Source organism: Phascolarctos cinereus, unplaced genomic scaffold (genome assembly GCF_003287225.1).
Source record: "Phascolarctos cinereus isolate Bilbo 61053 unplaced genomic scaffold, phaCin_HiC Scaffold_9;HRSCAF=440, whole genome shotgun sequence".
Taxonomy (NCBI): Eukaryota; Metazoa; Chordata; class Mammalia; order Diprotodontia; family Phascolarctidae; genus Phascolarctos; species Phascolarctos cinereus.
In genome coordinates, this window is record NW_027556402.1 from 251,577,573 (window position 1) to 251,605,125 (window position 27,553).

Here is a 27,553-nt window from a genome sequence, read left to right on the forward strand (position 1 = left end):
CAGGTGGGGAACCAAATGATAATAACAGCATATACTGGAAAATATATCCTTCAGAACAAAGAACTCAGGTATTTTCATTATGATGACGATTATGATTATTTTCCTTCGTGACTAGTTAGTTTGCTCAGGTGCTGAATGTGTGAACTCAAAATCATGGAGATGATCCCTGTGTAAGTGATTCTTTTTTCATGGAGGCATCACACTGTGGATAATCTGGTGGATTAGAATTAAGTAAGACCTTAGTCCACATTCTTTTTCTGGCTCTTATGAGCTTCTCTCTGTGATTATCTCCAATTCTCCCTGTATATGCCATTTGTACCTGCTTATTTACTTGCTTTCTCCTCTCCATTTCCTGTAAGTTCATAGAGGTCAGGGGTTGTATTTTGCCTTTTTTGTAACCTCAGTGCTTACCACAGTGTCTGGGACATAGTAGCCATTTACTAAAGGCTTGTTAACTTACTGTGACTTGACTATGGGCAAGCCTCAGCCTCGCAGAACCCGCCATTATCATGCCTGTAACATGTGCATAGTATTATCTTTGTAGCTCCCAGACTCATTCTGAAGCTCATCAGAGATGTTATATCTAACATACTTTGTGAATCTCAAGTGTTATGTACATGAGTCCTATTCATTGTTCTGATCTGTGATGATAGACCCCAGTTCTACTTTCAATTAATTGTACATTTGTGTTACTGACCACAAGAAGAGTTGGACAAGAGGGTCAATTCCTTGCTGCATTTTGTCTGTAGCTCAATCTTTATAATGGAGTACTGTAAGGTTAACTGAAGGGCACAGGATCTGTGTGTCAGCTCTAAGTTCACCTGTTAGATTCCGCCATCCCCTCATCTGTAATTTAACTCTGTGGCAACAAAGAGGGGTTGGCCTTTTGAATAAATTCAATGAAGGGAGTGCTGAATTGGGAAGCAGAAGATGGTTATTCCACCTTGACTTTGTTAAGGGGAACCTAGAGTCAGTCACTGCATGTCTCTGTTCTTCTTCTGTAAAGGAAGGGCCTGATAATTGAACTCTAAGCTTCCTTTCAGTTTTGAATTTCTGCTCCTATGACCACAGGTGAAAGAAACATTCTGAAAGAGAGATGATGCACTTCACTGAGGGTTTCAACAATTCCCCAGCTGTTTTCAAAGAAGGTGTATGACCTTCAGTAACTCTTTCAGGTGGAGGCCACTTTTGAATGGATTGAAAAACATAGTAAATCTCCTAGCTTCTTCTGCCTGGAAAGTGGACATTTAAGTAACTTGCCCACAGTCACACAGCTAGCGAGTGTTATGTGTCTGAGGCTGGATTTGAACTCATGTGCTCCTGAATCCAGGGCCAGTGCTCTATCCACTGTGCCACCAGCTGCCCCTCCACAACTCTATTTCTTACCCAGTACCAAGCAATTTTAATGATTGCTGTTTTGTAATGCAATTTAAGATTAGGTACAGTTAGGCCATCTTCCCTTGCATTTCTTTTTATTAGTTACCTTGATATTCTGGACTTTTTGTTCTTCTGATGAATTTTGTTGCTTTTTTTCTAGCTGCATAAAATAATTTTTTGGTAGTTTGATTGGTATGGCACTGAATAAGTAAATTACTTTAGGCAGCATTGTCATTTTTATTATATTAGCTCAGTCTACCCATGAACAACTGACATTTTTCCAATTATTTAGATGTGACTTTATTTGTGTGAAAAGTGTTTTGTAATTGTGTTCATATAGTTCCTGGTTTTGTTTTGACTCCCAAATATTTTATAATGTCTACTGTAACTTTAAATGGAATTTCTTTATCTGTGTTAGTAATATATAGAAATGCTGATGATTTGTGTTGGTTTATTTTATATCCTGCAACTTTTCTAAATTTGTTTATTATTTCAAGTAATTTTTTATTTGATTCTCTAGGATTCTCTAGATATACCATCGTATCATCTACAAAGAGTGATAGCTTTCCTTCTTCTTTGCTATTCTAATTCCTTCAATTTTCTTTTCTTCTCTAATTGCTACAACTAATATTTCTAGCACAATATTGAATAACAGTGATGATAAAGGACATCTTTGTTTCACCCCCAATCTTATTGGAAAGGCTTCTAGCTCATCTCTATTACATATAACACTTGCTGATGGTTTTTGATAGATGCTATCATTTTAAGGAAGATTCCATTTATTCCTACGCTCTCTAGCATTTTTAATAGGAATGGGTTTCTAATTTGTCAAATACTTTTTTTGCATCTATTGAGATAACCATATGATTTATATTAGTTTTGTTGCTGATATGGTCAACTATACTGGTAGTTTCCCCAATATTGAACTAGCTGTACATTCCTGGTATAAATCCTACCTGGTCATAGTGCATTAATCTTAAAATAAATTCTTATGGTTTCTGCTAATATTTTATTTAAAAATTTTGCATCTATATTCATTAGAGAAATTGGTCTACAATTTTCTTTCTCTGTTTTGACTCTTCCTGGTTTAGGTATCAGCACCATATTTGTGTCACAAAAAGAATTTAGTAGGACTCCTTCTTCATCTATTTTCCTAAATAGTTTATATAGTATTGGAATTAGTTGTTCTTTAAATGTTTGATAGAATTCACTTGTAAATCTGTCTGGCCCTGGATATTTTTTCTTATGTAGTTCATGGATGGCTTGTTCAATTTCTTTTTCTGAAATGGGGTTGTTTAAGTATTTTATTTCCTCTACCATCAATCTGGGCAATTTACATTTTTGTAAATATTCATCCATTTTACTAAGATTTTCAAATTTATTGGCATACAGTTGGGCAAAATAGTTCCTAATTATTGTTTTGATTTCCTCTTCATTGGTGGTGAATTCACCCTTTTCATTTTTGATGCTAGTAATTTGGTTTTTTTCTTTCTTTTTTTAATCAAATTAACCAAAGGTTTATCATTTTTATTTTATAAAACCAGCTCTTAGTTTTATTTGTTAGTTCAATAGTTTTCTTAATTTCAATTTTATTAATCTCTCATTTTGTTTTCAGAATTTGTAATTTGGTATTTAACTGAGGATTTTCAATTTCTTATTTATCTACCTTTTTTAGTTGCATGCCCAATTCATTGATCTCTTTTTTCTCTATTTTATTCATATAAACATTTAGACGTATAAAACTTCCCCTAAGGTCTGCTTTCACTGCATCCCTGACCAACTGCTTCCTTGTAAACTCAGAATCAGAGCTCTTATAATGACTGGCAAGTGAAAAAAGGCTGGACTGCAGAGATGGGTTGAGCAAAGGGAACAAGCAAAATACGATGAGCGTTTTGGAAGAGATGACATTTCTACTTTACCATATTCCTTTCAGTTTAAGCCTATGACATGAATCTTAAGACATATATACATACATATATACACACATACAAATATACATATGCATACACATATGCATACATATACATATGCACACACATATATACCTATACATACCTACATATATGTGTATATACATACACATACATACATACATAGATATAGATATAGATATAGATATAGATATAGATATAGATATAGATATAGATATAGATATAGATATAGATATAGATATAGATATAGATGATATAGATATAGATATAGATGTACTTTGAATAGGGGACAGAGTGATCAATCAGCTGGGTAGGACTATATGGAGTGCTGGGCCTGAAGTCAGAAAGACTCAATTTTTTGAGTTGAAATCTTGCCTCAGATCCTTACTGTCTTTGTGACCCTGGGCCGGTCACTTAACCCCTTTGCCTCAGTTCCTCATGTTTAAAATGAACTGGAGAAGGAAATGGCAAAACCGCTCAGAGTCTTTGCCAGGAAAAACCCAATTTGGTTCATGGAGACTTGGACATAACTGAAAAATGACTTAACAACAAACAGAGTAATCTGTTTCATGACTTTTTTTTACTGGTTTCATTACATTTTGTATTTTTATTTTTTTTTAATGAGAGAAACTGCATTTAGAGTCCAAATAATTGGTTTTAAGTTCTGACTTTACTACTAATGGTCTTGGTTACTTTGTACAAAACACTGAATCAGTTTGGGCCTTGATTTACCATCCTGTGGAATAATACTATCAATAAAATTAACTCAATTTATATAATGTTTGAGTATTTTCAAACCACTTTTCTTTTCTTTTTTCTTTTTTTTTGGAGGGGTATAGAACAACTTTATTTTTTTAAAAATTTTCTTAATTTATTTTGATTTATCAACAATCACTTCCATATGCTTTTGAGTTGAAAATTTTTCTCCCCCTTCCTTTCCCCCCACCCTCCCGAAGACAGCGCACAATCTGATATAGGCTTTACATTTACATACCCATGAAACGTATTTTCACATTAGTGAAGTTGCAAGTAAAAATTAAAACCAATAGGAGGAACCATCAGAAAGATGAAACAAAACTCAACAAAAGGTAAAAATAAGTGATAGTGATTCGACTTCCATAGTTCTTTCTTTGGATGTGGACAGCATTTTCCATCCCAAGGCCTCTGGAGATGTCTTAGATCCTTGTAATGCTGAGAAGGGTTCAGTTTAACAATATTAGTCATTGCATAACATGGCTGTTATTGTGTAGAAAGTCCTCTTGGTTCTGCTCACTTCACTCAGCATCAGACCATATACATCTTTCCAGGTCAAACCACTTTTCTGAAAACAACACTATGGAATATACAATAAATGTGTTAATCTTTCCTTCATCCTCATCTTTCTCTCATTCTCTCTTTCCATCCAGATCTATAGAAAGATAAATATAAACATATTGCTATAATTCTATAGATTTATGGATGTGCATATACAAATACATGTATGTATACGTGTATATAAATGTATGTGTGTGTGTGTGCACACATCCATGAAATTCATTTCCATCCTTAGTGGTGATAGCCTTCTTTGTTACCTTTGCAGTGGTACCATTCATGTTCCTAATGTTAATGATGTATAACTTCTTCTGCTCATTTTATAGAGCAAAGTATTTAAAACTCTGTGCAGAACTGTTGAATGCATCTTCTGCTCACCATTTCTACTACAAGCTCTGCCTTCATCTGGTTTTGGCTTTAAGAAGGAGTGTGACTTTTCTTTTGTCAGGTTTAATGGGACAGAATAGTTTTCAAGTTTCATCTGAATAGGTACTTTAATTCATTCTTCTTTTCCCCACTGCTTCTGCTACTCATAGTGTTATTTGATTTTAGTTAAATTACAGCTCACCAGCAGGGATGGGCAACTTCTCAGTCATCACAGAATTCCTCCTCATGGAGTTTTCCAGCAGGCGGGAGCTGCAGGTCTTACATACTCTGCTGTTCCTGCTGATTTACCTGGCTGCCCTGATGGGAAATCTTCTCACCATTGCTGCAATTATTACTGAGCCACACCTTCACTGTCCCATGTATTTTTTCCTGAGCAACTTATCGCTCCTGGATATCTGCACCATCTCAGTCACGCTTCCTAAATTCATTGTGAATTCCTTGTCTGGCACTCAGTCCCTGTCCCTCCTTGACTGCGCTGCTCAGATCTTCTTCTTTCTTGTTTTTTCAGCAACAGAGTTTGCTTTGCTTGTGGCCATGTCCTATGACCGGTTCGTGGCCATCTGCCACCCCCTACACTATGGCATCGTCATGACGCCAGCACGTTGTGTCTGGGCAGCAGCTGGCTCTTGGCTCAGTGGACTTATTTATTCAGCTGTACACACTGGGAACCTGTTCCGCCTGCCCTTCTCAGGATCCAAGGTGATCCACCAGTTTTTCTGTGATATCCCTCATGTCTTAAAAGTCTCAGCCTCTGATGTGTTTCATACTGAGTTTGAATTAGTGGTAGCAAGTTCATGTCTTTTGCTATGCTGCTTTACCTTTTTAATTGTATCATATGCTCGCATCTTCTCCAGTGTGCTCAGGATTCCTCTATGGAAGGACGGCACAAGGCCATTTCAACCTGCTCCCCTCAATTGGTGATTCTCATGTTGTTTCTCATTTCTGTAATGATTGCAGTGCTCAAGGACACATCAGACACCTCACCTATTGAAAACCTTTTAATTGCAATGGCCTATACAATACTTCCTCCACTGATGAACCCTATCATCTACAGCCTGAGGAACCAGAAGGTCACAGCTGCCATGGGCAAGATGATCAAGAAGATTTTTTCCTCCCATCCTTGAAAACATAAAAAAGCCTAAGAACTTATATTTGGGCTGTTCTATCAGCAAGGTGATACATGAGGTAGCCTAATATGGGGAGAAATGGTACCAAAACAATACTTCCCATTAATATGGCTGCTTAGATGAAATGTTACATGGGATGGAATGAACCTGTCATTTATTGAACGTAACATAGACCTATCTTACGTGTGGTTATTGTCCGTAGTTGCATTATCATAACACCAGCCCTTTGTCTTTGGGCAACAGTGCCAACTGAAAAAGAAATGGAGCACTCATTGACCCCCAGAACAATAGTAGATAAGCTTAACCAAAAGCAGCCATCAGTATGGTTGAGTTGTTTCTCCCCACAATATGAATTTTACCTCCTCTCTTTCACAGTTTCGCTTCTACTTATCTTCCTGATGGCAATGGTCTTCTCCTTCTTTGCATGTTGAAGAAGTATTCATCCTTCCAAATTTATATGTGTGTATATATGCATACATAAACACATATGCACAGATATGTATATGTGTGACACACACATGTACTTGCATGATCTAGTTCCCTGAGTGGGACTTACACTCTTTGTTCTTAAGTTTGCTTATTTGTGAGATAAGGATGTCGGGCTTGATGACCATTATAGTCCCTTCATTTCAAATTTGATGCTATAATTTTGCACAAAAGTTTTCCTCATCCCTCAAGTTGGAATTAATCTTCATTATGCCTATTTTTATACGTTATTTCTCTTTTTTATGTGCTTATTACATTTTGTCTTCTATTAGATCTAGAATTATAAGTGCCTTATCTCTCCTGGGGGATTCTCTGTTCCCTTTCTAATAGCATATAGTTAGGTCAACTGATAAAAACAGTGATGCTCTTGAAGTGATCACATACATTTCAATTGAAACTGTTTGATGTTACAATTCTGTAAAATATGGCTCTAGACCAAGGGGAATATTTGGTGTGAAATTGAAAACTGCAACCACCTTAGGGAATTATTTATTTGTACTGATTAAGACCTAGCTAACTCTTTGATAGCAAAGACTTTCATTTTTGCCTTTGTATCCCTATCACAGTTTTTTTTTTGCACACAGCAAGTGTTTCATAAAGTACTGTATATTAACTTCAAGCTTCTTGAAAACAGAAGCTTTCTTTTATTTAACTTTGTATTTACTTACCACCTAGCATAGCATCTCTTTTTTAGGAGACAATTAATGAAAATTTGCTAAATGAAAAGCTGGAGGAGAGAGAGAGAGAGAGAGAGAGAGAGAGAGAGAGAGAGAGAGAGAGAGAGAGAGAGAGAGAGAGAGAGAGAAATAGATGGATGAATTATTGGACACAGAAAAAGCATTTATCAAGTGGTCACTTTTCTGCCTTCTAAAGAGCTAGTGATAGTAAAGTAAAGGCAGGAAATCACCTGAGCTCCTGCCAATTTCCCCTTCAAACAACTTTAAAATGATGCATAAAATTGAATTCTAGAAGGGCATAACCGATAAAAGGTCAAGGGAAGGGAATTTTCCAGCCCAAGACACCTTAGGAGTTGGCAGGAAATTTCTGTTTCACTAGAGTGATGGTCAGGCCTGGAGTGCAGTGCAGTGTGGGCTGCATGCTGCAAAGCCAGCAGTGAGCTATGGGAGTGGCTACATTATTCTCAGGTTTTGAGACAATAATTCACTTTTTAACAAAAATTCCTGGGAAAAATTGGTCAGCATTTGGCAAGAAACTAGGTATAGAGTAACATCTCATGTCATATACCAAGATGAAGTAAAAATGGGTACATGATCTAGATATAAAAGGTGATATCGTAAGCAAATTATGGAAGCATGGCATATTTTACCTGTCAGATCTATGGATAAGGAAATAATTTATGAGCAAATGAGGTAGAGAGCATTATAGGATGTTAAATGAATAATTTTAATTTTATTTATTTTTTTTAAATTGCTTAATCAAAGCCAATGTCACCATGATTAGAAGCAAAGCAGGAAACTAGGTAAAAAATTACAGCAAGAGTCGCTGTTAAAGACCTCATTTCTCAAATCTGTAGAGAAATGAGTCAAATTTATAAGAATAGAAGTCATTCCCCAGTTGGCAAATGGTCACTATTGATTAGAGAAAACAACTCTGAGGAATCATTTCACATTTATCAGGTTTACTAACATGACAGAAAAGGAAAATGATAAATGTTGAAGTGGTTATGGAAACATTGGGACACTAATGCACTGTGGGTGGAGTTGTGAACTAGTCTTACCATGCTGAAGAGTAATTTGGAGCTATGTCCAAAGGGCTATAAAACTTTGTATTCTCTTTGTCCCAGCATTGTGCTATAAGAAGTGTTGAGCAGGATAGTTTCAGAAAAACCTGTGAAAACTTATATGAACTGCTGCGAAGTGAAGTGAGCAGAAGCAGAACATTGTACACAGTAATAGTAATCTAGTAAGATGATCCAGTGTGAATGACTTACTATTTTCAGCAACTCATTGACTAATAATTATGAGGAAAAGTGCTGTCTTCCTGCAGAGCTAGAAATGATAGAGTACAAATGCAGATTAAACCCTACATTTTTTACTTCCTTTATTTCTCTTGTTTTGTTTCATTTTTTTTTTGTGGAAAATTTTGGGCTTTCTTTTGCAACATGGCTAATATGGAAATAAATATTGCATTAATGTACATTTGTAACTTATATCAAATTGCTTTTTCAAGGAGTGGCTGAGGAGTGATGGAGAGAGTGAGGGGATTTCAACACAAAAATTTTTTTAAAATGCTAAAAATTATTATTACAATTAATTTGAAAGAAAGGTTGTGGCTGAGTTTTGTATGATGGGGTGATCCTAAAATACAAAATTGGGTATGAAAAGGCAAAAAGGAGCAATTATCTTGTAAAAATGGGGCATTAAAGGAAAAATTAAGACAGAAGAAATAGATGGGGGTGGAGGACTGATAATGTTGGAACCTTATTTTCTTCTGGGTTGAAGAGGAAACAAAGCATACATCTGAAGAGGTTTAGAAAACTTATAAACTTCTAGAGAAGCAAGAAAATCGGGTGATAAGGTGAGAAGTGGACTTTCAAAAAAATCTTATTCTATTGGGAGGGTAGGAGGAGAATTTAAGGGAGAGAATTTTAAATGGTTGGGTAAAATAAGGAATAAGAGGGTAAGGGGGAAAGATAAGGCAACAGGGATAAGATAAAAAGAGAGGCTGAGAAGGAACATAGCGAGTAAAAATGAGATGGAGAGAAATTCACAAAGAGCAATGAGAACTTTGTCAAATCTCTAAGAATACAAGTCATTCCACAATTGATAGTCAAAGGAAGCAGTTTTCCAATGAAAAAAATCAAAACAATTTATAGTCATATAAAATACTCTAAATATTATTGATTAGAAAAATACAGATTAAAACAACCTTGAGATATCATTTCATCTCTACCAGATTGGCTAAAATAATGGAAGTGGAAAGTGACAAATCTTGAAGAAGATGTGGAAAAATTGGGAAACTAATTCATGGTTTGTAGAATTGTCAAATGGTTCACCATTTTGGAGAACTATCTGGCATTATGCCCAAGAGTTATTAAAATACCTATACTCTTTGGTCATAATAAGAGAACAATGTATACAGTAACAACAATACTGTTTTAAGAATGACTTTGAATGAATAAGTTTTTTTTTTCTATTGTAAATACCCAAATTAACTATAAAGGGCATATGAAGAAAGATGCTATCTGTATCCAGAGATAAAACTGTTAAAATGAAGTATGTATAAAATAATTACACACACACATCCATACACACTCACTTTTTTGTGTCTAAAGGTAACCATATATGAGGTGAGGGGTAGGGAAGAAAAAAAGAAAAAATATATGAAAATTTTGTTGTATATTTGAAAGAAATAGCAAGTTGTACATTGTAGATTTGCAGCTTCATGTACAATAGCCATTTTTTTTATTGTACTATTATAGAAATACTTGTTTTATTTCAGAAATTAAAAATAAAATAAAAATGCATATTAAACTTAAAATTTTATTGCATGTAATTGAAAAAAAACATAAAAATTATCACTTGAAAAAAATAAAGATCTAGAGTTACAAACACAATCAATCCAGCCAACTCCAGGAAATTTCATTCTAATAAAAGAAGCCAAAACATAAAGGAAACTGAAAGGGGAGGTGTCTACAAAGGGCAATGATGCTGGTAAGGAGCCAATGAAGTCCATGGAAATAGCTGAGCAGGTAGTGAAGTCAGCATTGCTGGGGTCCTTCATTAAATGGTTGTCTCTTTCCTCCACATGGCCTTTTCTCTCAGACATTAAAAGAACTTAGTTTTGCAATCTCAAAAGCACCAATCCATTATTTTTCATGGTATTTATCATTCAATTTATCATGTAAGTCATATCTGAGAATATGACTTAAGCAGCTATTAGATTGCATGCTACATAAAGGTAGAGAGGAGAGCTTAATCTTAGCTTAATGGTTTATTCCCGGTCACATGACATACAAGAGATGCACATCTTGCATGCTGTGTTATTTCTGCTGATTTACCTGGCAGCCCTGATGGGGAATATTTTAACCATTGTTTCATTTGTTACTACCCCACACCTTAACTCTCCTATGTAGTTTTTTTTTCTCTAAGAAACTTACCTCAGGGGAATATGTGCAAAATCTCAGTCATGCTTCATAAATTCATTGTAAACTCCTTGACTAGCAGTCGACTCATCTCCATTCTTGGCTGCACTGCTCAGGCGTTCTTTCTCTATTTTGTAGCAACAGAGTTTGACTGGTAGTGACGATGTCCTATGACTGCTTTGTGGCCATCTATCTCCCTTTACACCTTGGCATCACCATGATACCACAATGCCAGTACATTGTCTTTGAGCAGCAGTTGGCATATCATCCATAACCAGAGGAACCAGAAGGTGACAGTTGCCATTGCCAAGATAATTCAGAGGACATTTTTCCAAAGAAAGAAATGTCCATCCTTAAAAACATAAAAAAGCTAAGAAAAGATCTTTGGATTATTATTTGTGCATGATGACACAAGAGGTTGCCTAAAATGAGTAGATATAGCCCCAAAATAATGGTCCCTAGAAAAGCATTTCCTTGGACATAAGGTTATACTGAACGGAATGAAGGAATGAATCAATCATACATATATACATTTTTTTAGGGGGGGTTAGGTAATGGGGTTAAGTGACTTGTCCAGGGTCACACAGCTAGTAAGTGTCAAATGTCTGAGGCTGGATTTGAACTCAGGTACTCCTGACTCCAGGGCTGGTACTCTACCCACTGCACCACCTAGCTGCCCCCAACAACCACATATTTTTAACATAATGCAGACGCATCCTAAAAGTGGTTATTATTTACAGTGGAATTATGACACCAGCTCATTGACTTAGGGCAACAGTACCATCAGAAGAATGTACGGAACACAAATTAATTCCCTGAGTAACAATAAATAAGTTTAGCCAAAAGCTTCTATCAGGATTATCGTGTTGTTTCTCTACCAACACATATGGTGCCTTTACACTTTCATGTCTTTGCTTTCACTCATCATTATGATGGCCATGTCTTTCCCCTATCTATGCAATCTTAACAATTCATAGACCACTGTACAGGCAGTCTTGGGTTCAAATCCTGAATAATATTTATATTTCCCTGGGCAAGTAAAAGTGGCTTAATCTCTTTTGACCTAAGATTTCATATTTTTAAATGAGAAAGTTAGACATGATGACCTCTAAAGTCTAAAGCATCTCACGTCAGTCTATTTTCCCCAAAGCAGTAAGTCAGCCTGAATTCACACTCTGCCCAAAAAGGCTACACAAATGGTTTCAGTACATTTACGTGAAGGGAAGGTTAGTCTGTCACTCAATAATCATTTATTAAACACATGTCATGTCACAAGTTTGATGCTAGCCCTGGGGATTAAAAGTAAGGCCAAAGACAGTCCTTGTTCTCAAGGAACTCAAAGTCCAGTGAGGAAGACAATAGACATAGGTAGGTAGATAGATAGATAGATAGATAGATAGATAGATAGATAGATAGAGTACTCTCTCCTCAAAAAGAATAATAAAGTTCCTAAACTCAAGAATCTTACATTCTAAAAGAAGAAGAAAAAGTATCAAGGACATGTAGAAATAGGTCACCATATCTTGTTCAGCCATTCTCCAATTCATGGGGCCTGAAGGGGAAAAGAAGTGAGTAGCATGGCTGAAACACCCTCAAAAATCATAATACTGCCCAATGACTCACCAATAAAAAGAATAGGATTTAGAGAAGTATTAACCCAAGGGAGGTGGGCAAGAAACCTGGTGGGACGGTACAGTAGACTAGAGAGACAGCTAAGTAGAGTCAAGTGGGTAGTATGACTAGAAGTTCCTCAAGAAATAGTGCCTTGAAAAAAGTACTGGATATTATAAAGGAAAATGAATTAAAATTACCTGATGAAAAATAGAATCTTACAAACTCCTCAGAGATTATGTAATTAACAACATGACCCTTCAGATATTTTAAAGAAGAATTCTGTAATTCGTTTAGGTCAGGACTCGTAGCTGTTAATGAAAAGCATAAAAACACAAAAAGTAAAAGAGGAACATAAGTAAATGTATAATCAAAGTCTACTTTCTTCAAGGCAGTTACTCAGCCTGAATTCATACTCTGCCCAGAAAAGGCTACAAATGGAGTACAAAGAAGAACCCCCCCCTAAAGAATCAGAGACTTGACAATGCTAGATTTAGACCAAAATCTAGGGAAGTAAAAGAAATTTGGTAGAGAAAGTACAAAAGATAAGAATATTAAATAGATCTATACGTAACAAAATGATTGGCCTTAAAAATGGGATAGACAGAAGTAACAAGAATCATAATTCCCTGAGAAGGTAGAAAAAAAAAACCAACAAAGACCAATGTAGTTCAACATATAACTGTATATCAACTGAGGATCAACTACTGTCCCTGGTGAGCATCAGTGAAAATATTTAAGTTTTTTTCTTTTCTTTTCTTTTCTTTTTATTATTCTGGTATGACCTGTTCTTTTTTTTTTCTTTTATTTGTTTTTAGGCAATTGGGGTTAAGTGACTTGCCCAGGGTCACACATCTAGTAAGTGTCAAGTGTTTGGTCTGAGGTTGGATTTGAACTCAGGTACTCCTGACTTCAGGGCTGGTGTTCTATCCATTGCGCCACCTAGCTGCCCCGAAAATATTTTAAATAAAATGCTACGAACTTGACTACAATACCGCATTAGAAAGTTCACAGACTATGACTATATCGGTTTTATACCTGGAAGGCAGGTTTAGTTCAACAAAAAGAAACCTATAAATATTGTTAATAATATAAGAAATGAAATCTTAAGAGGCCCTCAGAAAATCTTCAGAACCTGAGGTTTGCTCTGAGTGAAGTGTAAACATCTCTAGGCTGACTCCACTGAATCAGCAAATAGCGCGCCCTGTGGGAAGCCGACTCGACTAAGAAATTTCATCTTAGCTTTCATCTCATTCATTGCCTCAAGAAATTTCACCTTGGGAACTTTTACCTCACAAATTTTCATCTAGGGAACACTAGACTGCTGAGTGGAGGAAGGACCCCTTGCTGCTTCGGGAAGGCAGGCCTAGCCGTGCTGACCAGATGTGATCCATAGCTGTGAGCGAGGAAGAGAAAATGCAAGCCCAGTAAGAGTGGTAATGGAGGGAGCACGATCATTTTCAGGACAGCATGACTGGGTTCCTAACTGTGGCTTAAGGAAAGAGGACAGTAGTCTCTGAGGTTGAACCCTGTGATGGAATTCAAAAAAAAAAAACAGTAAGGAAGATCTGAGGCCTTGCGGAATGTTACCAAAAACATGGGATTAAAACTTGATAATAATATTAAGCTGCTAAAAATAAAATAAGACAAATTCAAAATAAAAATGAGTAAGCAAAGGAAAAAAGAACCCTACCATTGATAGCTACTTCGGTGTAAAAGAAGATCTAGGTTCATAGTGAGGTTGAAAAGGCCATTCTTACCTCAAAGAATAATGTCTAATGGTCACAAGCCCAAAAAGAATTCTTGGAAGAACTTAAAAAGAATTCAAAAGTCACATAAGAGAGAATGAGGAAAAATTAGGGAAAAAAGCAACCCAAAAAAATTATGAAAAATTGGAAAAAAGAGATACAAAATCTTAAGGAAGAAAATAAGTCCTTGAAAACTGGAATTGGGCAAATAGAATCAAACGACATTATAAGACACCAAGAAATAATAAAACTGAAAAAATAGAAAAGAATCAGAAACATCTCATTAGAAAAACAGCTCATCTGGAGAACAGATCAAATAGAGACAATTTAAGAATTGTCAGACTACTTGAAAGTTAGGGGGGAAAATAATTTGGATGTAATATTATAAGAAATTTTTAAGGAAAATTGCCATGAAATTCTCGAACAGGAGGGTAAAGTAGAAATAGAAAGAAATCTACCATTTACCACCTGAAAGAGATTCCAAGAAGAACACTTAAAATAACATCATAGGTAAATTTCAAAAGTCCCAGGTTAAGAAGAAAATATTTCAAGCAAGAAGAAAAAAAAATTAAATACTATAGGAAAACAGCCAAGATTTCTCAAAACCTAACAGCTTCTACATTGAAAGACTGCAGGTCTTGGAACATTATATTTCAAAGAGCAAAGGAGCTGGATTGCATCAAAGAATAGCTTATCCAGCAAAGTGTAGCATAATTCTGAATGGAAAAAAAAGGATATTCAATGAACTGGAAGACTTTCAGGTATTTGTAACAAAAAGATCAGAATGTAACGGAAAATTTGAAATAAAATATCCAGAAGAAATATAAGGAAAAAATGAAAGACGAATTATAAGGCACTAAGCTAAACAGTTTACTTAGGATGTATGAAAATATCAGTATTCTTACAATAGTCATCATTAAGGTAGTTTGAAAGAAAGGTTAGGGATGAGTTGTGTATGAGGGGTGATTCTACAAAACAAAATTGGGTAGGAGAAGCACAAAAGGAGCAATTTTCTCAGAAAAAAGGGGCATGACAAGTATCCAGGACAACTCCAGGGGACTCATGATAAATAATCCACATCCAGAAGAAGAACTGTGGAGTCTGAAGAGCAGATCAAGGCACATTGGTGTATTAATTGCTCTCTCTTTTACACATTGTTTGTTTGTTTCTTCTTTCTTGTGGTTTCTCCTATTGGTTCTGGTTCTTCTTTGCAGCATGACTAATGTGAAAGTAGGATCAACATGGATGCATATGTGGAGCCTGTGTTGGGTTGCATGCTGTCTTGGGGTGGGGGGAGGGAGATGTGGGGAGAGGGTTTGGAACTCAAGGTCTTGTGGAGGTGAATGTTGAGGACTGGAAATGAGTGAGTAAATTTATAAAAAAAAAAGCAAAAAAGGAAAAAAGTGGTATGAAAGAATTAATAAAGAAGAGGTGGTGGTGGAGGGCTGGCAGTGTTGGAACCTGACTCTCATATGGGTTGAAGAGAAAACAACATATGTACCTGGAGAAGTTTAGAAGTTTTGAACTTCTAGAGAAATGAGAAAACTGGGTGACAGGGTGAGGGAGGGACTTTTAGAGAGGTGGATAAGTAAGTAATAAGAGGGTAAACAGAGAAGATAAGGTAACAGGGATAGGGTAAAAAGAGAACCCAAGAAAGAAAATAATGAATAAAAATAAGATGGAGGGAAATTCACAAATAGTAATTTTAGCTTTGAATGTTAATGGGATAAACTCAACCATAAGACAGAAGTGTATAGAAGAATGGATTAAAGATAAGAATCTGACAATGTGTTGTTTACAAGAAATACGTTTAAGAATGAGAGATACACACAAAGTTAAAATAGAGAACAGGGGTAGAATTTATTATGCTTCAGCTGATGTAAAAAGTCAAGAGTAACAATTATGATCTTAGACAATGTTACAGTTAAGATAGATTTATAAAAGAGACAGAGTAACTATATTTTGCTAAAAGGTACCATAGACAATGAAGCAATATGAATACTAAAACTATATGCACCAAATTCAACAGCATCTAAATTTTTAAAAGAACGGTTAAATGAATTATAGGTGGAGATAGATAATAGTACTATAATAGTAGGGGACATTAATCTACCCCTCTCAGAACTAGATAAATCTAACAAAAATAAATAGGAAAGAAATTAAGAAAATGAATAGAATTTCAGATAAGCTAGATATAATAGATATTGGGAGAGAACTAATTGGAAATAAAAAGGAAAACACCTTTTTCTCAGTCGTTCATGATATATTTACAAAGATTTGCCATATATCAGTACATAAAAATGCTGTAGCTAAAAGCAGAAACACAAAAACATTAAAAATATTCTTTTCAGATAATAATGCAATAAAATTGTAAGGGACCAAGAAACCTAGATTGAAAACTAATTGGAGATTAAACAATCTAATCTTAAAGAATGAATAGGTTAAAGAAGAGATCATAGAAATAATCAACAGAATCATTAAAGAGAATGACAATGATGAGACATCATCTAAAAACCTATACAAAACAGCAAAAACAGTCATTGGAGGAAAACATATGCCTCTAAATACTTACATCAATAAAATAGAGAAAGAACAGACTAAAGAATTGGATATGCAATAAAAAACTAGAAAAAGAACAAATTAAAAATCCCCAATTAAACGCAGAATTAGAAATCCTAAAAATTAAAGGTGAGATTAATAAAATTGTGAGTGAAATACATTGAATTAATAAATAAAATTAGGCATAGGTTTTATGAAAAAAATTCAATATCTAATTGTTTAATTTGATTAAAAATGAGAGAAGAAAACCAAATCATTTGTATCAAAAATAAAATGGGTGACTATGCCACTAATTAATATGAAATTAAAACAATTATAAGGAGTTATTTTGCCCAATTATATACCAATAAATTTTACAATTTAAGTGAAATGGAAGAATATTTACAAAACTATAAATTGCTTAAATTATCAGAAGATGCAATGGAATATCTAAATAGACCTATTTTAGAAAAATAAATTGAACAGGTTATAAATGTACTTCCTAAGAGAAAAGCACCAGATTTACAAGTGAATTCTCTCAAACATTTAAAGATCATCTAATTCCAATAATAAATAATTTATTTGGAATAATAGGCAAAGAAAATATCCTACCAAGCTCCTTTTGTGAAAGAAATATGATATTGATTCCTAAACCAGGAAGAGTAAAAATAGAAAAAGAATATTATAGATCAATTAATTTCAATAAAGAATATGTATGCAAAAATCCTAAATAAAAAACTAGCTAAAAGATCACAACAATGTGTTACAAAGATTATACAATATGGTCAAGTGGGATGTATATCAGGGATGCAAAAATGGTTTAACATAAGAAAAACTATTAACATAATTGATTACATAAATAATAAAGGCAAAAACCCGTACAATTATATCATACAGAAAAAGCTTTTGATGAAATACAACAGTCATTTTTATTAAAAGCACTTGTAAGTATTGGTATAAATGGATTTTTCCTTAACCTGATAAACATTTAGCTAAAATCACTGACAAACATTATTTGTAGTGGGGATAAATTAGAAGCTTTCCCAGTAAGATCAGGTGTGAAACAAGGATGCCCACTGTCACCAATATTATTCAATACTGTATTGGAAATTCTAGCACTGGCAATAACAGAAGAAAAAAAGTAAAAGGAATCAGAATAAGGAACGAGGTAATAGAACTTTCTCTTTTTGTAGATGATATGATGATACACTTGGAAAATCCCAAAGACTCAGCTAAAAAGTTAGTTGAACAATTAATAATTTTAGCAAAGCAGCAGGACAGTAAGTAAATCCACATGAATCGTCAGTATTCCTATATGCCACACATAAAAACTCTTCAAGAAGAGATAGTACAAAATACCCCATTTAAAATAACTCTAGACAGCATAAAATACCTAAGAATACACCTGCCAATACAAATCCAGGAGCTACATAATAAAATAATGAAAAGCTTTTTATGCAAATAAAATCAGATTTACATAACTGGAGAAATATGAATTATTCATGGGTAGGCAAGAGCAATATAATAAAAATGACAATTTTACCCAATTCACCTAATTTACATATTCATATTTAAATTACATATTCAATGCCACCCCAATAAATTACCACTTTTTATTAAATTGGAAAAATGATAACAAAATTCTTTTGGGAAAACAAAAAGTCAAGGATATCCAAGGAAATGATGAAAAAAAAAGTAAAGGAAAGATGATTAGCAGTACCAGATCTTACAAAATGTTATAAGGCAGTAATTACCCAAACTATCTGGTACTGGCTAAGAAATAGAAAGATACATCAACGGAATAGAGTAAACATACAATTTACACCTGTAAATAAACCTAATAATCTTATATTTGACAAGTGTAAAGACTTAAGATTTTGGATTAAGAATTCATTATTTGGTAAAACTTGTTGGGAAAACTGGAAAGCAGTATGGCAGAAACTGGGCATAGACCAATAGCTTTTTTTTTTTTATTTGATTAAGCAATTGGGGTTAAGTGACTTGCCCAGAGTCACACAGCTAGTGAGTATTATGTGTCTGAGACCAGATTTGAACTCAGGTCCTCCTGAATCCAGGGCCAGTGCTCTATCCACTGCACTACCTAGCTGCCCCCCATAGACCAATATCTTACACCATTTACCAAGACAAAGTCAAAATGGATACATGACCTATGGCATGTCTCCCCTACAAAAGGAGATATCATAAGAAAATTAGAAGAACATGGAACGTATTTCTTATTAGACCTATAGACTGATGAGCAATTTATCAATAAACAGGACATAGAGAGCAGAATGAGGTGTAAAATGGATAATTTTGATTACATTAAATTAAAAAGGTTTTGTACAAATAAAACAAATGTTGCCAGTATCAGAAAGATAGAAGAAAATTGAGAAAAGACATTTTATAGACAGTTTATCAGATAAAATCTCATATCAAAATATGCAAAGAACTTTGTCAAATCTCTAAGAATATCAATCTTTCCCCAGTTGAAAAAAGGTCAAAAGTATGAACAGGCCATTTTCAAATGAAGAAATCAAAACAATTTATGGTCATATGAAAAAATGTTCTAAATAATTATTAATTAGAAATGCAAATTAATACAACCTTGCAATATCATTTTACATCTGTCAGACTGGTTAGAATGATTCAAGTGAAAAGCGACAAATGTTGTAGGGGAGATGGAAAAATTGTGACACTAACTCATTGTTGGTGGAATTGTGAACTAATCCAACCATTTGGAGAGCTTTATCGTGCCCCCAAAGCTGGTATGATATCTATGCCTTTTGACCGAACAATAACACTATGTGGTCTGTTTCCAAAGGTGATTAAGGAAAAAGAAAAAGAACTTACATGTTCTAAAATGTTTATACCAGCTCTGTTTGTGGTGGCAAAGAAATGGAAATTATAGGGATGTCCATCAGTTGGGGAATGACTGAAGAAGTTGTGGTTTATGGGGGTAGCTAGGTGGCGCATTGGTTAGAGCTCCAGCCTTGGAGTCAGGAGGACCTGAGTTCAAATCTGGCCTCAGACACTTGACACTTACTAGCTGTGTGACCCTGGGCAAGTCACTTAACCCCAATTGCCTCACCAAAAAAAAAAAAATTGTGGCTTATGGTAGTGATGGAATACTGTTGTGCCATAAGAAATGAGGCGCTCAATGATCTTAAAAAACATGGAAAGACTTACTTGAAATAATGAAGAGCAAAATGAGTAGAACCAAGAGAACATTGTATACTGCAATAGCAATATTGTTTTTAAAATGACTTTGAGTGAAAAAGTTATTTTCACTATTATAAATATCCAGATTAACTACAAAAGGCATAGGAAGCAAGATACTCTCTGCATCCAGAGAAAGAACTGATAAACAGAAGTATGTATAGAATAATTTTATATATCTCTATATCTATCTGTATCTATATACCCATAAACTTATTTGAGTGTAATTGTAACTATCTTTAGTGCAGGGTATGGGGGAGGGTAGAAAAAAGAAAGAAATTTACATGATAATTTTGTTGTATATTTGAAAGGAATAGAAAGTTGTATTTAGTAGATTTTCAATTTCATGTACAATCATCTTTTTATTGTATTGCATTATGTTATGGAAATGCTTGTTTTATTGCATAAATATGTATTGATATAAAAAATAAAAAGGAAAATAATATAAGGGATGAAAATCATGACTCTACAAATATATGCTAAAAGGCTTTTGACAGATTCCACCATATTTTTCTATTAAAAATCTGGTAATTTATTCCCTCTCCACCACTGACCACTACTTTTAGTTCCATAACCCTTAACCATATTCTCCAATTTGTTTGATATGCCATTTCTGAATGACTAATTTGCTTAGTTAATAAAGTGGGTGTCTTGGGTTTCATTACTGCATCTGGCATTGCCCTTTAGAGATTCATCATGGCATGACAGATGAATTAAGTAAAATACAGCATAAATCCTTCCTCTAGGATATAGTAGCTATGTAACTGACAACTAGTCATTTAACTTCTCTTAGCTTCAATTTCTCATCCATAATACGGGTATAGTACCTGCAGCATCTCACAGGGTTTGAGCTGTGAACACGTTATTTGTAAAATATTTTGAAAAATAGTGCCAGCTAAATCTTAGTTATTATTATTTTTCTATCCTACACAAAGAGATATCACCTCTAGCGCAGGCAACTTCAGATGTGCAGATTGTGATAAAATGTATGAATTTTTATCAAAGCTGGATAAGAGCTTCTCTCCCTCTCTCCAAGTTATTGGTAAGTACTCAGTGAAATGAATTCCTTTGGAGAAAGTCTAACTTATTATAAATATGTTTTTTGTCAATAAAATTATTGCTGTTATAAATATTATCATTATAATTAATACACCCACTATCATTGCTATTTAACAGGCAGCATGACAGTAGTTAGAGAAATGACCTTGTAGGAAGAAAGACCTAGATTCAAATCCAGATGCTGACAGAAATTTTTTTTCTGCCTCTAGCCAAATCACTTAACTTCCCAGTGCTGGGGGCCACTAAAACTATTCTTAGTTGATATCACTGAAGTTGAAAGAGAGATTTTTCTCTCCTGGTATATTTCTACTTTGATAAAATCACAGGTCTCATTAAATATTAAAATTAGAGAAGGCATATACTATATCAATTATATACATAGATACACATATAAATACACACAACACACACCCATATATGTATGTATATTTTAAGAGCAAGATAATAATTTCCAATGTAAATGACAAAGGAAAATCAGATATTCTTATATTCTTACTGTTTTTAATGCCTTGGACTTTCAACTCTTTGGCTTGAATACACATATCTCATGTCACCAAAAATTATATACTCCCAAAATAAGGAAAATAGTAATTAAATAAACCGAGTTATTAAGGTAAGACAGGAAAAAGACTATCCTAGCAGTATATCTGAATATATATGTAGTGATTATTGTTACTTAGAGGAATTAATATGTCAATATTGATTAATTAAATTAATAAAGCCAGGGTAATTAACCTAGATTTGAAGTAGCAAGATTGTAAATCTACTAGAAACAAAAGTCTTCAAAACAAATCCTTAGAGATTATCAATGCACAGCAGAGTACAATGATATATACTCTCAAAACCATTTGTAATCAGTGATGATTTTTTTACTACAAAAAATAATGACAATAATTCATAAGAATATAGCTCCTTAAAGTTTGCAAAGATTTCTTTGTTTTTCTTTCAGACAGTATCCTCTATTCTAATTATTCTCATAGAAAAACTTAAAGGATTTAAAGCAACTAGTTATGGCCATACCTTTGAGTAGATCCTAAGGAAAGAGTGCTGAGATGAAGAACTGGCTTTGCCACACACTATCTGTGCCAGCCCAAGGAAGTCCTGTCCCTCTCTGGCCTGCCTCTGTAGTTAAGGGAACTGGGCACATGACCTCTAAAATCCCATGCAGTTCTGAGTCTATTACCCTGTGATTCAATTCAAAAGATCCCTCCAAATAGTTAGAAATTCACTTCCTCCAGGACCTCAGCAATTTTTAATTATGTATTAATGAACTTCTGACCATTCAGTAGCAAAGGTAGAGAACCTGTGTCCTGCAGGCCACATGTGGCCCTCTATGTCCTCAAGTGCCTGAATCCAAACTTCACAGAACAAATCCCCTTAACAAAATGATTGATTCTGTAAAACTTGGACTCAGTCAAAAGTCTGCAATTAAGGACCTAGAAGGCCATATGTGTCCTCAAGGCCCCAGTTTCCCCACCCCTGCTACTGAATGGCAGAAGCTCATTAATACATAATGAGGTTTTACACAGGTCCCACCTTTCAAGAGTCTGAAATCAACATTAGAGTTTTGATATCCTAGCAAATGGAAATGCATGTATACATGGAATAGACCGGGGTGGGGAACGTGTGGTCCTAAGGCTACAGGTGGCCCTCTAGGTGCTCAAGTACTTTGACTGAATCCAAACTTCATAGAACAAATCACCTTAATAATAGGATTTATTCTGTAAAACTTGGACTCAAAAGGTCGCATCCAAAGACTCACATATGGACACAAGGTGGTGAGTTCCGCACCACTAGACATTGGCAAGGTGTCTAAAGCGTCACTGAAAACTAAAATTTCAGGGGCAGCTAGGTGGCACAGTGGATAGAGCGCCGGCCCTGGATTCAGGAGGACCTGAGCTCAAAACCGGCCTCAGACACATAACACTTATTGGCTGTGTGACCCTGGGCAAGTCGATTAACCCCCTTGCCTAGCCAAGGGAAAAAAAAAAACCCAAAACTAAAATTTCAGTCAGCCTCGGTGTCTGACAATATAAACTATCCAATAAATGGTCTACGTGTTGATCTATTATCTCTGATCTATCTGTATGTATGTATGTAGATATGTTTTACGTTGGGATATGCTGGTATCTTGTAAAAGAGAATCAATCTAGGCGTGTGCGCGTGTGTGTGTATGTGTGTGTGTGTGTATAGTACAAGTCAGGAGTGAAGGTCCTGTTGAGTAAGTCAATTACAGGAGGCTCAGTTTGTACAGGGGGTAGATGCTTTCAATTTATGGACTGAATGTGGTTGCAGTAGAACGGTTAAGTCATAACCTTGACTTTTAAAATGCTCTCATCGTGTTTCTAACATGGTGAGTAAGAAGAGATTGAAGTTTGTGGACTTTCTGTGTAACAAAGTACTTCTGTGCTCTGCTTTTAGAGTTTGGTGTCCTCTGCTCATATTGTTTCAAGATGAATTACAGGTCCCAGGAAGACATGAACAATTGTACATCATCATGGAATTCTTCCTTATGGATTTTTCCAGCACCCGAGAGCTGCAGGTCTTACATGCTATTTTTTCTTGTTGATATGTATTGCAACCCTGATGGGGAATCTCCTCACTATAGCTGCCATTGTCACTGACCCACACCTTCATTCTCCAATGTATTTTTTCTAAGCAACTTATCCCTGTTGGATCTTGGCTGCATCTCAGTCACTCTTCCCAAATTCATTGTGAATTCCTTGACAGGCAATCAATCCATTTCGCTCCATGGCTGTGCTGCTCAGATTTTTTCTTCATCTTCTTTGCTGCTACCGAATTTGCTTTGCTTGTGGCTATGTCCTATGACCGCTTTGTGGCCATCTGCCACCCTTTGCACTATGGGGTCACCATGACACCACTCTGCTGTCTTCGGGTAGCTGGTGTTCATGGTTGGTGGACTCCTCTATTCAGCTCTCCATACTGGGAACATGTTCCGTTTGCCTTTCTCAGGATCCAATATGATCCTTCAGTTTTTTTGGGATATCCCTCATGTCTTAAAAGTCTCATCTTCTGAAGTCCGTGATACTGAGTATATTCTCCTTGCCACAAGTTCAACTTTAGTTTTATTCTGCTTTGGTTTTTTAATCATATCCTATACTTATATCTTCTCCACTGTATTTAGAATGCCCTCTGTGGAAGGACGCTAAAAAGTCTTGTCTACCTGTTCACCACAATTAATTATCCTCTTCTTATTCCTTCTTGCTGGCATGATCACAGTCTTGGGTCCTATATCAGACACTTCACCAGTCCAGAATCTTCTGATTTCTATGACCTACACAATATTGCCTCCATTTATGAACCCTATTATTTATAGTCTGAGGAACATGAAAATAAAGGTTGCACTGGGCAGAATAATGAAAACAACCTCTTTTTTTTTCCTGGGAAGGAAATGTCCATCTTTGAAAAAAATTAAAAAGTAAGAGTATGTAAGAATGAGATATTGCATGCACAGGGTAACAAAACCACTAGCCTAAAAGTGAAATTAATAGTTAATGTTTTGTCGACCAATAATAAATAAAGGCCCCAAACATTCAGCTTGGACGATTGTTTCATTTCAACAAAGGAATCATTCATTAACTTTTTTCTTTATTGTTTGGATACAGCCCAAGGCACCGTATAAAGGTACGTCTTGATTTAATACTTCATTTGGCCATAGATCTTGTACAAAGGTGTGAAATCAGTACATGAGTTAAAGGAAGATGGATTTTTCCCAAGGACAACAAAATTTCATTGCATAATCCTGAATGATAAAAGGATTCTCTTCCAAGACCACACTTTGACTTCTCACCTACATGTTGTTATAGCTACTCTTTTACACGTCAGAATTGACTGTTACCACTCTTAGAGGTTTAAAATGCACTTCTATTTCAAAATTTGCCACCTTCATGGGACCTTACATGATCCCCATTGAAAATATTTTTCATTAATGCATTTGCTAATACTTTATTTGCATTTCAGTTTTGTGCTTGTGTGGTAGGGTTTGGGAGTTCGAGGGATCCTTAATGAATTTATTTCCCCTAGAGAAGCTGGCAACATTAGGGAATGTGAGGGACCATTACCAGAGGCAATATGTCTTAATCAAAATGCAAAGTTAGGTTTATACTTTGTTACTCCTTCTGTTTTGACCTCTGTGTCACATGAGTCTTTCAAATAACCTTGATGACATTAGAAGGCACTGAATCATTATCATTTTGTGGCCTATTAATAAGTGATATGAGATTCTCTAAACAAAATCATTGGAGCCAGGAGACAACCTTGAGGAATGGGAGTGGATTCTAACATTTGGAAGGGGAGGAAGAAAAACCCCATTCCTGAGGGAAAATGTTCTTAGATTCTGGGGACAAGAAGGGCATACACGTGGATTTCTTATTTCCCATTTTTTCTAATTAATGCAAAACATTTTGAGCCCCCCATTACCTGAGAAAGGCCTAAAATCTAAATTGACTAATCGAGAAAGGCATTTTTTGGATCACTCTGAGCTTAACCTACCATAATGAATACCTGTGTCCTTTGGCATTTGCTTTGCTCCCTGAGTGAACCCAAAATGCCCCTTCCTTTGTCAGCAACTGCAAGGCCAGACCAAGCTAATCAGGAACATTCTTCTGTTTATGACTGACCAGGATGCCTTGAACTGGACACTGTCTTGAATAATGGGACTTTTCTTATCTTGGTATTTTATGGATACCTGGTATCTATGTATGTATATAAATGTATATCTATACATATATACATCTATATCTATATATTATCAAGTTAATGATAAAAGAACATAGACGTCCTGAATATATAATTTTAATTGACACCTTGACATTCTCTTATCTTCTTATATTTACAATCCATCCTATTAAGAAATTCCTTTCTCAAATTATGGTTAACACATATGAAGATTATAATTTTGATTGACACAGGCATCCTGAGTTGGGATTACTCTAAGTATGTAAAGGATCTCCTTCAGCTTGTTTACCCCTAAGTTCAGAATCATTTTCTGACTCCATGTATGCATGATTCTCTGGCTTAATTAGAATAAATAAGCATATCATAGCACATGTGTGGCCTGATTCTGTTTGTGCCTTGGTCGAATCTTTAGTAAAGTGAACCCTCATTCTGTTTCTTCTTAGGACAAACCTTCAGTTAAGAGGGAAACTGATTCTGTTTCTTTGGATCAAACCTTTGGTAAATGGTTGACATTAGCTAATAGTGTTCTATAATAGAACAACTTGGCAAAGGGGAGCCATCAAGGAGCAGGCTCAGTGAGTGGTGGCAGAGGACAGCTCTGTCATTAGAGTTTTGTGAGTGAGGGAGAAACCAGCCTTTTCTGTTAGAAGATAAAGAATTAAGGCTAACCACTGACCCAGGAAACCTAGATGACTGAACTTCCCAGCAGATGCTTTGCATCTAGGGGAAACAGCTTGGGCATATCCTTAGAAAGTCGGGTTCAAAAGAGCCTGAGAAGTGGGTTGCCAAGACCAAATGTGTTCCTAAACAGCTACGTCTCTACAAGTGTATTCTATGTAGGCCCATTTTCCGCACTGGTGCTGGGCGCAGTTGTATTGTAAACCTCTGACTTATGGCAAGGGGTTATTTCGTTATTAGTGTTTATATCATGCTATCTCAGGAATGCCCTTGCTCTGAGCTGATTATGTCTACTGTTTGACTATTCAAACTAAGCACACCAGAACCTGCTCTTCATGTGCAATTTCAAAAATTTGGTCACATGGAGCACCTTGATCCCTGAGCAGTAATCATTTGGGGGACTTAATTTCTAAGTTTGGGGAATAACAAAGAGAAGGCTATAATTGGATGAAAGATTGTTAAAGGGGAAGAGGTCTTATCTTGATTATTTTTACAATCACATTTCTCTTGTTTTGTATGATCTTTTTAAAAAATACATATATTTTTATTTTTAGTCTGGGTTTCCCTATCTTACCCAGACTGGAAGTGCAGTGTATACTCACAAACCTGGCACAAGTGATGATTAGAATAAAATTTTGACCTGCTTCACTTCTAACTTGGGCCAATTTGCCTCTCCAGAGCATCCTCAGCTGCCCACCCTCTTCCTAGAGGCTCTGGTACCCTATTGTTACCAGATTTAGTTCAGATGCTCAATTGGCTTGAGCCCTACTGTAGCTCAGAGCTCCACCAGCCTCTGCCTTCTGATTAGCAAGTCGAAGGTCCTTGCCCCAACACACCAGGTTTATGTTAACTTTTCCCTCTGATTATGTAGATCACTTTATTGTACTTCTTTAACACAGCTATCCTGAATTATTAGATCCTAATGTCATCTTTTTACGTGTCTTACTCACTTTTGAAACTTTAAATTCCTTGAGAGCAAGGAGAGCAATTTTTACATATTTACACATTATTTCTTCCCTAGTATCACACGGAGCACTCAGATCAAGCTTACTAAATGCTTGCTATGTTGGAAAAGTTATTTCAGGCAAGAATAGGAGACTGATGGGTGGGTTTACTTTTTTCTTTCTTTTTTTTCTTTAAATTTGGTTTTGTTGTGCTGTCTTCTGCCTTGACATAGCTTGCATTTATTTAAAAGTGTGCATGTTGTTTTCTTAAGTAGACTATTCGTTCATTGAGTTAGAGACTGGATGGTTTTGACCTATGTTTGTAGTGCCCTGATTC

General features: G+C 35.4%; 2 pseudogenes; both read left to right on the forward strand.

The window, feature by feature from the left end:
- The first annotated feature begins 5,195 nt into the window (after positions 1-5,195).
- On the forward strand, positions 5,196-6,130 carry LOC110200740 (olfactory receptor 14I1-like; annotated as a pseudogene).
- Positions 6,131-23,246: 17,116 nt separating this feature from the next.
- LOC110200739 (olfactory receptor 14I1-like) lies at positions 23,247-24,217 on the forward strand (annotated as a pseudogene).
- The last annotated feature ends 3,336 nt before the right edge of the window (positions 24,218-27,553 follow it).